We start from the raw sequence: 12,480 nt of genomic DNA, 5'->3' as shown, positions 1-12,480 counted from the left end.
CACACTGGTCACGGCGTTTGTATTTGTGAGTCTCAAATCACACATGAACACGCTGGTCACGGCGTTTGTGTTTGTGAGTCTCAAATCACACATGAACACACTGGTCACGGCGTTTGTATTTGTGAGTCTCAAATCACACATGAACACACTGGTCACGGCGTTTGTATTTGTGAGTCTCAAATCACACATGAACACACTGGTCACGGCGTTTGTATTTGTGAGTCTCAAATCACACATGAACACGCTGGTCACGGCGTTTGTATTTGTGAGTCTCAAATCACACATGAACACACTGGTCACGGCGTTTGTATTTGTGAGTCTCAAATCACACATGAACACACTGGTCACGGCGTTTGTATTTGTGAGTCTCAAATCACACATGAACACACTGGTCACGGCGTTTGTATTTGTGAGTCTCAAATCACACATGAACACGCTGGTCACGGCGTTTGTATTTGTGAGTCTCAAATCACACATGAACACGATGGTCACGGCGTTTGTATTTGTGAGTCTCAAATCACACATGAACACACTGGTCACGGCGTTTGTATTTGTGAGTCTCAAATCACACATGAACACGCTGGTCACGGCGTTTGTGTTTGTGAGTCTCAAATCACACATGAACACACTGTGAGTCTCAAATCACACATGAACACGCTGGTCATGGCGTTTGTATTTGTGAGTCTCAAATCACACATAAACACGATGGTCACGGCGTTTGTATTTGTGAGTCTCAAATCACACATGAACACACTGGTCACGGCGTTTGTATTTGTGAGTCTCAAATCACACATGAACACGCTGGTCACGGCGTTTGTGTTTGTGAGTCTCAAATCACACATGAACACACTGGTCACGGCGTTTGTATTTGTGAGTCTCAAATCACACATGAACACACTGGTCACGGCGTTTGTATTTGTGAGTCTCAAATCACACATGAACACACTGGTCACGGCGTTTGTATTTGTGAGTCTCAAATCACACATGAACACGCTGGTCACGGCGTTTGTGTTTGTGAGTCTCAAATCACACATGAACACACTGGTCACGGCGTTTGTATTTGTGAGTCTCAAATCACACATGAACACGCTGGTCACGGCGTTTGTGTTTGTGAGTCTCAAATCACACATGAACACACTGGTCACGGCGTTTGTATTTGTGAGTCTCAAATCACACATGAACACGCTGGTCACGGCGTTTGTGTTTGTGAGTCTCAAATCACACATGAACACACTGGTCACGGCGTTTGTATTTGTGAGTCTCAAATCACACATGAACACGCTGGTCACGGCGTTTCTATTTGTGAGTCTCAAATCACACATGAACACACTGGTAACGGCGTTTGTATTTGTGAGTCTCAAATCACACATGAACACACTGGTCACGGCGTTTGTATTTGTGAGTCTCAAATCACACATGAACACACTGGTCACGGCGTTTGTATTTGTGAGTCTCAAATCACACATGAACACACTGGTCACGGCGTTTGTATTTGTGAGTCTCAAATCACACATGAACACACTGGTCACGGCGTTTGTATTTGTGAGTCTCAAATCACACATGAACACACTGGTCACGGCGTTTGTATTTGTGAGTCTCAAATCACACATGAACACGCTGGTCACGGCGTTTGTATTTGTGAGTCTCAAATCACACATGAACACACTGGTCACGGCGTTTGTATTTGTGAGTCTCAAATCACACATGAACACGCTGGTCACGGCGTTTGTATTTGTGAGTCTCAAATCACACATGAACACACTGGTCACGGCGTTTGTGTTTGTGAGTCTCAAATCACACATGAACACACTGGTCACGGCGTTTGTGTTTGTGAGTCTCAAATCACACATGAACACGCTGGTCACGGCGTTTGTATTTGTGAGTCTCAAATCATACATGAACACACTGGTCACGGCGTTTGTATTTGTGAGTCTCAAATCACACATGAACACACTGGTCACGGCGTTTGTATTTGTGAGTCTCAAATCACACATGAACACGCTGGTCACGGCGTTTGTGTTTGTGAGTCTCAAATCACACATGAACACGCTGGTCACGGCGTTTGTATTTGTGAGTCTCAAATCACACATGAACACACTGGTCACGGCGTTTGTATTTGTGAGTCTCAAATCACACATGAACACGCTGGTCACGGCGTTTGTGTTTGTGAGTCTCAAATCACACATGAACACACTGGTCACGGCGTTTGTATTTGTGAGTCTCAAATCACACATGAACACACTGGTCACGGCGTTTGTATTTGTGAGTCTCAAATCACACATGAACACACTGGTCACGGCGTTTGTATTTGTGAGTCTCAAATCACACATGAACACGCTGGTCACGGCGTTTGTGTTTGTGAGTCTCAAATCACACATGAACACACTGGTCACGGCGTTTGTATTTGTGAGTCTCAAATCACACATGAACACGCTGGTCACGGCGTTTGTGTTTGTGAGTCTCAAATCACACATGAACACACTGGTCACGGCGTTTGTATTTGTGAGTCTCAAATCACACATGAACACGCTGGTCACGGCGTTTGTGTTTGTGAGTCTCAAATCACACATGAACACACTGGTCACGGCGTTTGTATTTGTGAGTCTCAAATCACACATGAACACGCTGGTCACGGCGTTTCTATTTGTGAGTCTCAAATCACACATGAACACACTGGTAACGGCGTTTGTATTTGTGAGTCTCAAATCACACATGAACACACTGGTCACGGCGTTTGTATTTGTGAGTCTCAAATCACACATGAACACACTGGTCACGGCGTTTGTATTTGTGAGTCTCAAATCACACATGAACACACTGGTCACGGCGTTTGTATTTGTGAGTCTCAAATCACACATGAACACACTGGTCACGGCGTTTGTATTTGTGAGTCTCAAATCACACATGAACACACTGGTCACGGCGTTTGTATTTGTGAGTCTCAAATCACACATGAACACGCTGGTCACGGCGTTTGTATTTGTGAGTCTCAAATCACACATGAACACACTGGTCACGGCGTTTGTATTTGTGAGTCTCAAATCACACATGAACACGCTGGTCACGGCGTTTGTATTTGTGAGTCTCAAATCACACATGAACACACTGGTCACGGCGTTTGTGTTTGTGAGTCTCAAATCACACATGAACACACTGGTCACGGCGTTTGTGTTTGTGAGTCTCAAATCACACATGAACACGCTGGTCACGGCGTTTGTATTTGTGAGTCTCAAATCATACATGAACACACTGGTCACGGCGTTTGTATTTGTGAGTCTCAAATCACACATGAACACACTGGTCACGGCGTTTGTATTTGTGAGTCTCAAATCACACATGAACACGCTGGTCACGGCGTTTGTGTTTGTGAGTCTCAAATCACACATGAACACGCTGGTCACGGCGTTTGTATTTGTGAGTCTCAAATCACACATGAACACACTGGTCACGGCGTTTGTATTTGTGAGTCTCAAATCACACATGAACACGATGGTCACGGCGTTTGTATTTGTGAGTCTCAAATCACACATGAACACGCTGGTCACGGCGTTTGTGTTTGTGAGTCTCAAATCACACATGAACACACTGGTCACGGCGTTTGTATTTGTGAGTCTCAAATCACACATGAACACGCTGGTCACGGCGTTTGTGTTTGTGAGTCTCAAATCACACATGAACACACTGGTCACGGCGTTTGTATTTGTGAGTCTCAAATCACACATGAACACACTGGTCACGGCGTTTGTATTTGTGAGTCTCAAATCACACATGAACACACTGGTCACGGCGTTTGTATTTGTGAGTCTCAAATCACACATGAACACGCTGGTCACGGCGTTTGTATTTGTGAGTCTCAAATCACACATGAACACACTGGTCACGGCGTTTGTATTTGTGAGTCTCAAATCACACATGAACACACTGGTCACGGCGTTTGTATTTGTGAGTCTCAAATCACACATGAACACACTGGTCACGGCGTTTGTATTTGTGAGTCTCAAATCACACATGAACACGCTGGTCACGGCGTTTGTATTTGTGAGTCTCAAATCACACATGAACACACTGGTCATGGCGTTTGTATTTGTGAGTCTCAAATCACACATAAACACGATGGTCACGGCGTTTGTATTTGTGAGTCTCAAATCACACATGAACACACTGGTCACGGCGTTTGTATTTGTGAGTCTCAAATCACACATGAACACGCTGGTCACGGCGTTTGTGTTTGTGAGTCTCAAATCACACATGAACACACTGGTCACGGCGTTTGTATTTGTGAGTCTCAAATCACACATGAACACACTGGTCACGGCGTTTGTATTTGTGAGTCTCAAATCACACATGAACACACTGGTCACGGCGTTTGTATTTGTGAGTCTCAAATCACACATGAACACGCTGGTCACGGCGTTTGTGTTTGTGAGTCTCAAATCACACATGAACACACTGGTCACGGCGTTTGTATTTGTGAGTCTCAAATCACACATGAACACGCTGGTCACGGCGTTTGTGTTTGTGAGTCTCAAATCACACATGAACACACTGGTCACGGCGTTTGTATTTGTGAGTCTCAAATCACACATGAACACGCTGGTCACGGCGTTTGTATTTGTGAGTCTCAAATCACACATGAACACACTGGTCATGGCGTTTGTATTTGTGAGTCTCAAATCACACATAAACACGATGGTCACGGCGTTTGTATTTGTGAGTCTCAAATCACACATGAACACACTGGTCACGGCGTTTGTATTTGTGAGTCTCAAATCACACATGAACACGCTGGTCACGGCGATTGTGTTTGTGAGTCTCAAATCACACATGAACACACTGGTCACGGCGTTTGTATTTGTGAGTCTCAAATCACACATGAACACACTGGTCACGGCGTTTGTATTTGTGAGTCTCAAATCACACATGAACACACTGGTCACGGCGTTTGTATTTGTGAGTCTCAAATCACACATGAACACGCTGGTCACGGCGTTTGTGTTTGTGAGTCTCAAATCACACATGAACACACTGGTCACGGCGTTTGTATTTGTGAGTCTCAAATCACACATGAACACGCTGGTCACGGCGTTTGTGTTTGTGAGTCTCAAATCACACATGAACACACTGGTCACGGCGTTTGTATTTGTGAGTCTCAAATCACACATGAACACGCTGGTCACGGCGTTTGTGTTTGTGAGTCTCAAATCACACATGAACACACTGGTCACGGCGTTTGTATTTGTGAGTCTCAAATCACACATGAACACGCTGGTCACGGCGTTTCTATTTGTGAGTCTCAAATCACACATGAACACACTGGTCACGGCGTTTGTATTTGTGAGTCTCAAATCACACATGAACACACTGGTCACGGCGTTTGTATTTGTGAGTCTCAAATCACACATGAACACACTGGTCACGGCGTTTGTATTTGTGAGTCTCAAATCACACATGAACACACTGGTCACGGCGTTTGTATTTGTGAGTCTCAAATCACACATGAACACACTGGTCACGGCGTTTGTATTTGTGAGTCTCAAATCACACATGAACACACTGGTCACGGCGTTTGTATTTGTGAGTCTCAAATCACACATGAACACGCTGGTCACGGCGTTTGTATTTGTGAGTCTCAAATCACACATGAACACACTGGTCACGGCGTTTGTATTTGTGAGTCTCAAATCACACATGAACACGCTGGTCACGGCGTTTGTGTTTGTGAGTCTCAAATCACACATGAACACGCTGGTCACGGCGTTTGTATTTGTGAGTCTCAAATCACACATGAACACACTGGTCACGGCGTTTGTATTTGTGAGTCTCAAATCACACATGAACACACTGGTCACGGCGTTTGTATTTGTGAGTCTCAAATCACACATGAACACGCTGGTCACGGCGTTTGTATTTGTGAGTCTCAAATCACACATGAACACGCTGGTCACGGCGTTTGTATTTGTGAGTCTCAAATCACACATGAACACACTGGTCACGGCGTTTGTATTTGTGAGTCTCAAATCACACATGAACACACTGGTCACGGCGTTTGTGTTTGTGAGTCTCAAATCACACATGAACACACTGGTCACGGCGTTTGTGTTTGTGAGTCTCAAATCACACATGAACACACTGGTCACGGCGTTTGTGTTTGTGAGTCTCAAATCACACATGAACACGCTGGTCACGGCGTTTGTATTTGTGAGTCTCAAATCATACATGAACACACTGGTCACGGCGTTTGTATTTGTGAGTCTCAAATCACACATGAACACACTGGTCACGGCGTTTGTATTTGTGAGTCTCAAATCACACATGAACACGCTGGTCACGGCGTTTGTATTTGTGAGTCTCAAATCACACATGAACACACTGGTCACGGCGTTTGTATTTGTGAGTCTCAAATCACACATGAACACACTGGTCACGGCGTTTGTGTTTGTGAGTCTCAAATCACACATGAACACGCTGGTCACGGCGTTTGTGTTTGTGAGTCTCAAATCACACATGAACACGCTGGTCACGGCGTTTGTATTTGTGAGTCTCAAATCACACATGAACACACTGGTCACGGCGTTTGTATTTGTGAGTCTCAAATCACACATGAACACGATGGTCACGGCGTTTGTATTTGTGAGTCTCAAATCACACATGAACACGCTGGTCACGGCGTTTGTGTTTGTGAGTCTCAAATCACACATGAACACACTGGTCACGGCGTTTGTATTTGTGAGTCTCAAATCACACATGAACACGCTGGTCACGGCGTTTGTGTTTGTGAGTCTCAAATCACACATGAACACACTGGTCACGGCGTTTGTATTTGTGAGTCTCAAATCACACATGAACACACTGGTCACGGCGTTTGTATTTGTGAGTCTCAAATCACACATGAACACACTGGTCACGGCGTTTGTATTTGTGAGTCTCAAATCACACATGAACACACTGGTCACGGCGTTTGTATTTGTGAGTCTCAAATCACACATGAACACGCTGGTCACGGCGTTTGTGTTTGTGAGTCTCAAATCACACATGAACACGCTGGTCACGGCGTTTGTGTTTGTGAGTCTCAAATCACACATGAACACACTGGTCACGGCGTTTGTATTTGTGAGTCTCAAATCACACATGAACACACTGGTCACGGCGTTTGTATTTGTGAGTCTCAAATCACACATGAACACACTGGTCACGGCGTTTGTATTTGTGAGTCTCAAATCACACATGAACACGCTGGTCACGGCGTTTGTGTTTGTGAGTCTCAAATCACACATGAACACACTGGTCACGGCGTTTGTATTTGTGAGTCTCAAATCACACATGAACACGCTGGTCACGGCGTTTCTATTTGTGAGTCTCAAATCACACATGAACACACTGGTCACGGCGTTTGTATTTGTGAGTCTCAAATCACACATGAACACGCTGGTCACGGCGTTTGTATTTGTGAGTCTCAAATCACACATGAACACACTGGTCACGGCGTTTGTATTTGTGAGTCTCAAATCACACATGAACACGATGGTCACGGCGTTTGTATTTGTGAGTCTCAAATCACACATGAACACGCTGGTCACGGCGTTTGTGTTTGTGAGTCTCAAATCACACATGAACACGCTGGTCACGGCGTTTGTATTTGTGAGTCTCAAATCACACATGAACACACTGGTCACGGCGTTTGTATTTGTGAGTCTCAAATCACACATGAACACGCTGGTCACGGCGTTTGTATTTGTGAGTCTCAAATCACACATGAACACACTGGTCACGGCGTTTGTATTTGTGAGTCTCAAATCACACATGAACACGCTGGTCACGGCGTTTGTATTTGTGAGTCTCAAATCACACATGAACACGCTGGTCACGGCGTTTGTGTTTGTGAGTCTCAAATCACACATGAACACACTGGTCACGGCGTTTGTATTTGTGAGTCTCAAATCACACATGAACACGCTGGTTACGGCGTTTGTATTTGTGAGTCTCAAATCACACATGAACACGCTGGTCACGGCGTTTGTATTTGTGAGTCTCAAATCACACATGAACACACTGGTCACGGCGTTTGTATTTGTGAGTCTCAAATCACACATGAACACGATGGTCACGGCGTTTGTATTTGTGAGTCTCAAATCACACATGAACACACTGGTCACGGCGTTTGTATTTGTGAGTCTCAAATCACACATGAACACGATGGTCACGGCGTTTGTATTTGTGAGTCTCAAATCACACATGAACACGCTGGTCACGGCGTTTGTATTTGTAAGTCTCAAATCACACATGGACACGCTGGTCACGGCGTTTGTATTTGTGAGTCTCAAATCACACATGAACACGCTGGTCACGGCGTTTGTGTTTGTGAGTCTCAAATCACACATGAACACGCTGGTCACGGCGTTTGTATTTGTGAGTCTCAAATCACACATGAACACGCTGGTCACGGCGTTTGTGTTTGTGAGTCTCAAATCACACATGAACACACTGGTCAAGGCGTTTGTATTTGTGAGTCTCAAATCACACATGAACACACTGGTCACGGCGTTTGTATTTGTGAGTCTCAAATCACACATGAACACGCTGGTCACGGCGTTTGTATTTGTGAGTCTCAAATCACACATGAACACGCTGGTCACGGCGTTTGTATTTGTGAGTCTCAAATCACACATGAACACGCTGGTCACGGCGTTTGTATTTGTGAGTCTCAAATCACACATGAACACGCTGGTCACGGCGTTTGTATTTGTGAGTCTCAAATCACACATGAACACACTGGTCACGGCGTTTGTGTTTGTGAGTCTCAAATCACACATGAACACGCTGGTCACGGCGTTTGTATTTGTGAGTCTCAAATCACACATGAACACGCTGGTCACGGCGTTTGTATTTGTGAGTCTCAAATCACACATGAACACGCTGGTCACGGCGTTTGTATTTGTGAGTCTCAAATCACACATGAACACGCTGGTCACGGCGTTTGTATTTGTGAGTCTCAAATCACACATGAACACGCTGGTCAAGGCGTTTGTATTTGTGAGTCTCAAATCACACATGAACACGCTGGTCACGGCGTTTGTATTTGTGAGTCTCAAATCACACATGAACACACTGGTCACGGCGTTTGTATTTGTGAGTCTCAAATCACACATGAACACGCTGGTCACGGCGTTTGTATTTGTGAGTCTCAAATCACACATGAACACACTGGTCAAGGCGTTTGTATTTGTGAGTCTCAAATCACACATGAACACACTGGTCACGGCGTTTGTATTTGTGAGTCTCAAATCACACATGAACACGCTGGTCACGGCGTTTGTATTTGTGAGTCTCAAATCATACATGAACACGCTGGTCACGGCGTTTGTATTTGTGAGTCTCAAATCATACATGAACACGCTGGTCACGGCGTTTGTATTTGTGAGTCTCAAATCACACATGAACACGCTGGTCACGGCGTTTGTATTTGTGAGTCTCAAATCACACATGAACACGCTGGTCACGGCGTTTGTATTTGTGAGTCTCAAATCATACATGAACACGCTGGTCACGGCGTTTGTGTTTGTGAGTTTCAAATCATACTACTCACTCACACATATGTTTAATAAATATACATCTAACAAAGCTGTATGAACAACTGACACTGCATTTAACCGGACTATAGTTGATATTATATTTACAATTTGTCGTGCTTGAGTTTGATCGTACTATATTGAATATAGATTCATTTGTCGTGCTTAAGTTCAATCGTTCTGTATTTGATATAAATCAGTTGTGTGGACAGAAACGAAAGTTGTCGCCACGCCTTTGACGAGGTTGAAAGCTTGAGACAACCTGAACGTTTTGAGAAAATGATACAAACTGGCGTGTTATCTTTATCAGCCGACGTAGGTATTCCAACGCAAATAGTCAAACAAGGTTCACTGAAGTCGCCTGCCCGGCCACGGATTTCCACCAACGGCGAAACATAGATTTCTATAATACTCAACAGTCATCAAAAAACGAAAATGAACTTCCCACCCTGCCAATGTTAAGCTTGCAACTCATTGCTATATTCATGAGAAATATGGAACGCAGAATCAATCGAAGGATTCGATTCGATTATATGACAGGATTTGTCAATAATTTACTAATTAAAAAGTGTCCAACCAACGTGTCCATTTCAGAGCGCAGACGAATAGTATAGCAAATGTAATGGAGTCTATTGTTGGTATCGAAGCGAAGAAACAGATGGGAGATGGTGGGATAAACCGTATTGTATTTGAATGAGAATCATTTGTCGTAATGAATATCCGAAATGTAATAGAAGTAAAATTATATAAAAAGTAACTCTCTTTACCTGGCCAAGAGACCAAAAACAAAAATACTAAATCGACAACATGTTGCTTTAATCTCAAAACCACCATTAAAATTGATACGATAATCGAAATGACACAGTATATGAATAGACAGTCAACTTTACCCCTGGCCATAATATAGTTTGTATTTCTCATCGACATGGCACTATGAAAATAATGAATTAAATAAATGAACATATGCGTAGTCCATTATATGTTGGGCGACTTACATCACTGTGCATCTGGATCTATCGGAGATGTCAAATGCAATTATCGAACAACAAAAAATGAGTTATATGGGAACAAACCATGTTTTAGAATTTAGGAGAAGGCAAGATATTGGTAGTGTCACGTTTTATCCCATGAATTTTGCGTAACACATGTGATCAATATTATTAAACATATAGGAAATTATGACACAATTTTTAAGATTACATTTTTGAAGTTCATAGCAAGAAATAATTCCCATCATTTCACATCGTACACTCCTACTCTATTATAAAGTACAGACGTACATCTGTCAGGTAACTCAGAAACAATACTGAAGTTAAGCTAAACAGCAAATCTAGACCCTGTGTGTAGACATATGATGAAATGTATACTTGACCATTAATAGCACCTGCGATTTGTCTAATTTTGTGAACGTTATATGCACTTTACTATTTAAACAGGGTAAAATATTATGCAAATTTGTCATCCAGTTGTGTTTTGCATAATATAAGTCATGGAATTGATGGTTTGTTTACTATGACACTTTCACACAATGTTTACAAAACAGCATTTAGTGTTTTGTTCCGCGGTATATGTCAAACAATGTGTTTTCACAAGTCTGCTCGAGGATTTATGATTTTTATTATCATCGAAGAAAATACAAACTATTTAAAATTATATAAATCACAGTCTGGTTAAATTGTTGTTGACATTTTGTAACCATGGGTACGTGCGACTGGGAATCTTGTCAACAAAAACAGGAAATATTATTGAGTCTGACTATAATACAAAATCACATGCCGGAATGGATATGGATTTAATCTCAACACTAACCTCCTCTGGCAATTACTGGCATTAATGCTTCCTTAAGTACAACATATTTTTAGAAGTGTGTCTAGAAATAAGGTCATATGATGAAAAATACATTGCTTGGAGCTTTTAATATAATATTGCAATCATGTAACTCTACAATAGTTGGTTTTATGCATACGGAGTAAGAGAACATTTATCTATTTTTGATATCCTGCAGATATCTGATATTTATAATCAGCCAGCAGCCCTACGGACACCGTGTAATAACATGCAAATAACGATCTTAATAGTCGAATTAAACCGAATAACATTGTCACGTGCAACAGAATATGAGCAACTAAACGAAACTTGTTGAGAATTAATTCACCAAATCTAGTAACAAATAACATTCAAAAATAAATTGAGTACACCGTTTCTCAGATAATGTAGTTTAAAACGATTATGAATACATTTTGTATTTTATCAAACAAAATATTTTGACAAAATTGTACAATTGGGTGACTATGTATATATACTTTAAATTGTGTATCATTTATTTTATAATCTGAAAATAGTAAAAGTGTTTACTTTTAATAAATCACAAAGAAAAAAATGCTATATATACCAAATGATTGAAATCTTTACGCATTTGGACAGCGACAATGCGAGATTCAACATATGTTGCCATGGGAACGGATAGACTGATACTTTGGCAGCAACATTGCTTGTTTACATAAATTTAACTCAAATTCAAATTAAATCTCACTCACCTTTCTAATATCAAACAAATGAACTTTGAATAGTCTTGATACCTTTGTCTCAAAGTGACTTCACGTGACTGAGCCGTCTACTTTTGATGATATTATTATCGACGCTTAGGACCGCTTTTTATGTGTTCTCTTGACAAGACGTCATACATTACGTAGTCTGTTAGAACTGATCCGGATTGGCTGTCTAGCTAATTGTCTGATTGATGTATTTTGTCGCTGCGAATCTCAGTTCGATCATGCAATAAGAATCCCGTCATCGCCATGGCAACAATACATGAATCAGCACCTTTTTTCTTCAGTTCGGTTAGGCGATAATATGTGAACGAGGGACGGTAATGAATCATGATTAATGAGAATATTGTATTTAGTGTGTTCTA

The 12,480-nt window shown here is 42.2% G+C and overlaps 1 protein-coding gene across 1 annotated transcript in view; it reads right to left on the bottom strand.

Annotated features, from left to right (window-relative positions):
- The window catches only part of LOC146733843 (uncharacterized), an 82,474-nt gene extending 70,285 nt beyond the window's left edge, over positions 1–12,189 (bottom strand). The window contains exon 1 of the mRNA XM_085491690.1: positions 12,104–12,189. The gene's annotated coding sequence lies outside the window, so the exon portion shown is untranslated. The remainder of the gene's footprint in view (positions 1–12,103) is intronic.
- Positions 12,190–12,480: the final 291 nt, after the last annotated feature.

This window comes from Saccoglossus kowalevskii, chromosome 16, assembly GCF_978046115.1.
Source record: "Saccoglossus kowalevskii chromosome 16, keSacKowa6.1, whole genome shotgun sequence".
Taxonomy (NCBI): Eukaryota; Metazoa; Hemichordata; class Enteropneusta; family Harrimaniidae; genus Saccoglossus; species Saccoglossus kowalevskii.
Note: the sequence above shows the minus strand (reverse complement) of the source record. Positions and strands in the feature narration are given on the sequence as shown.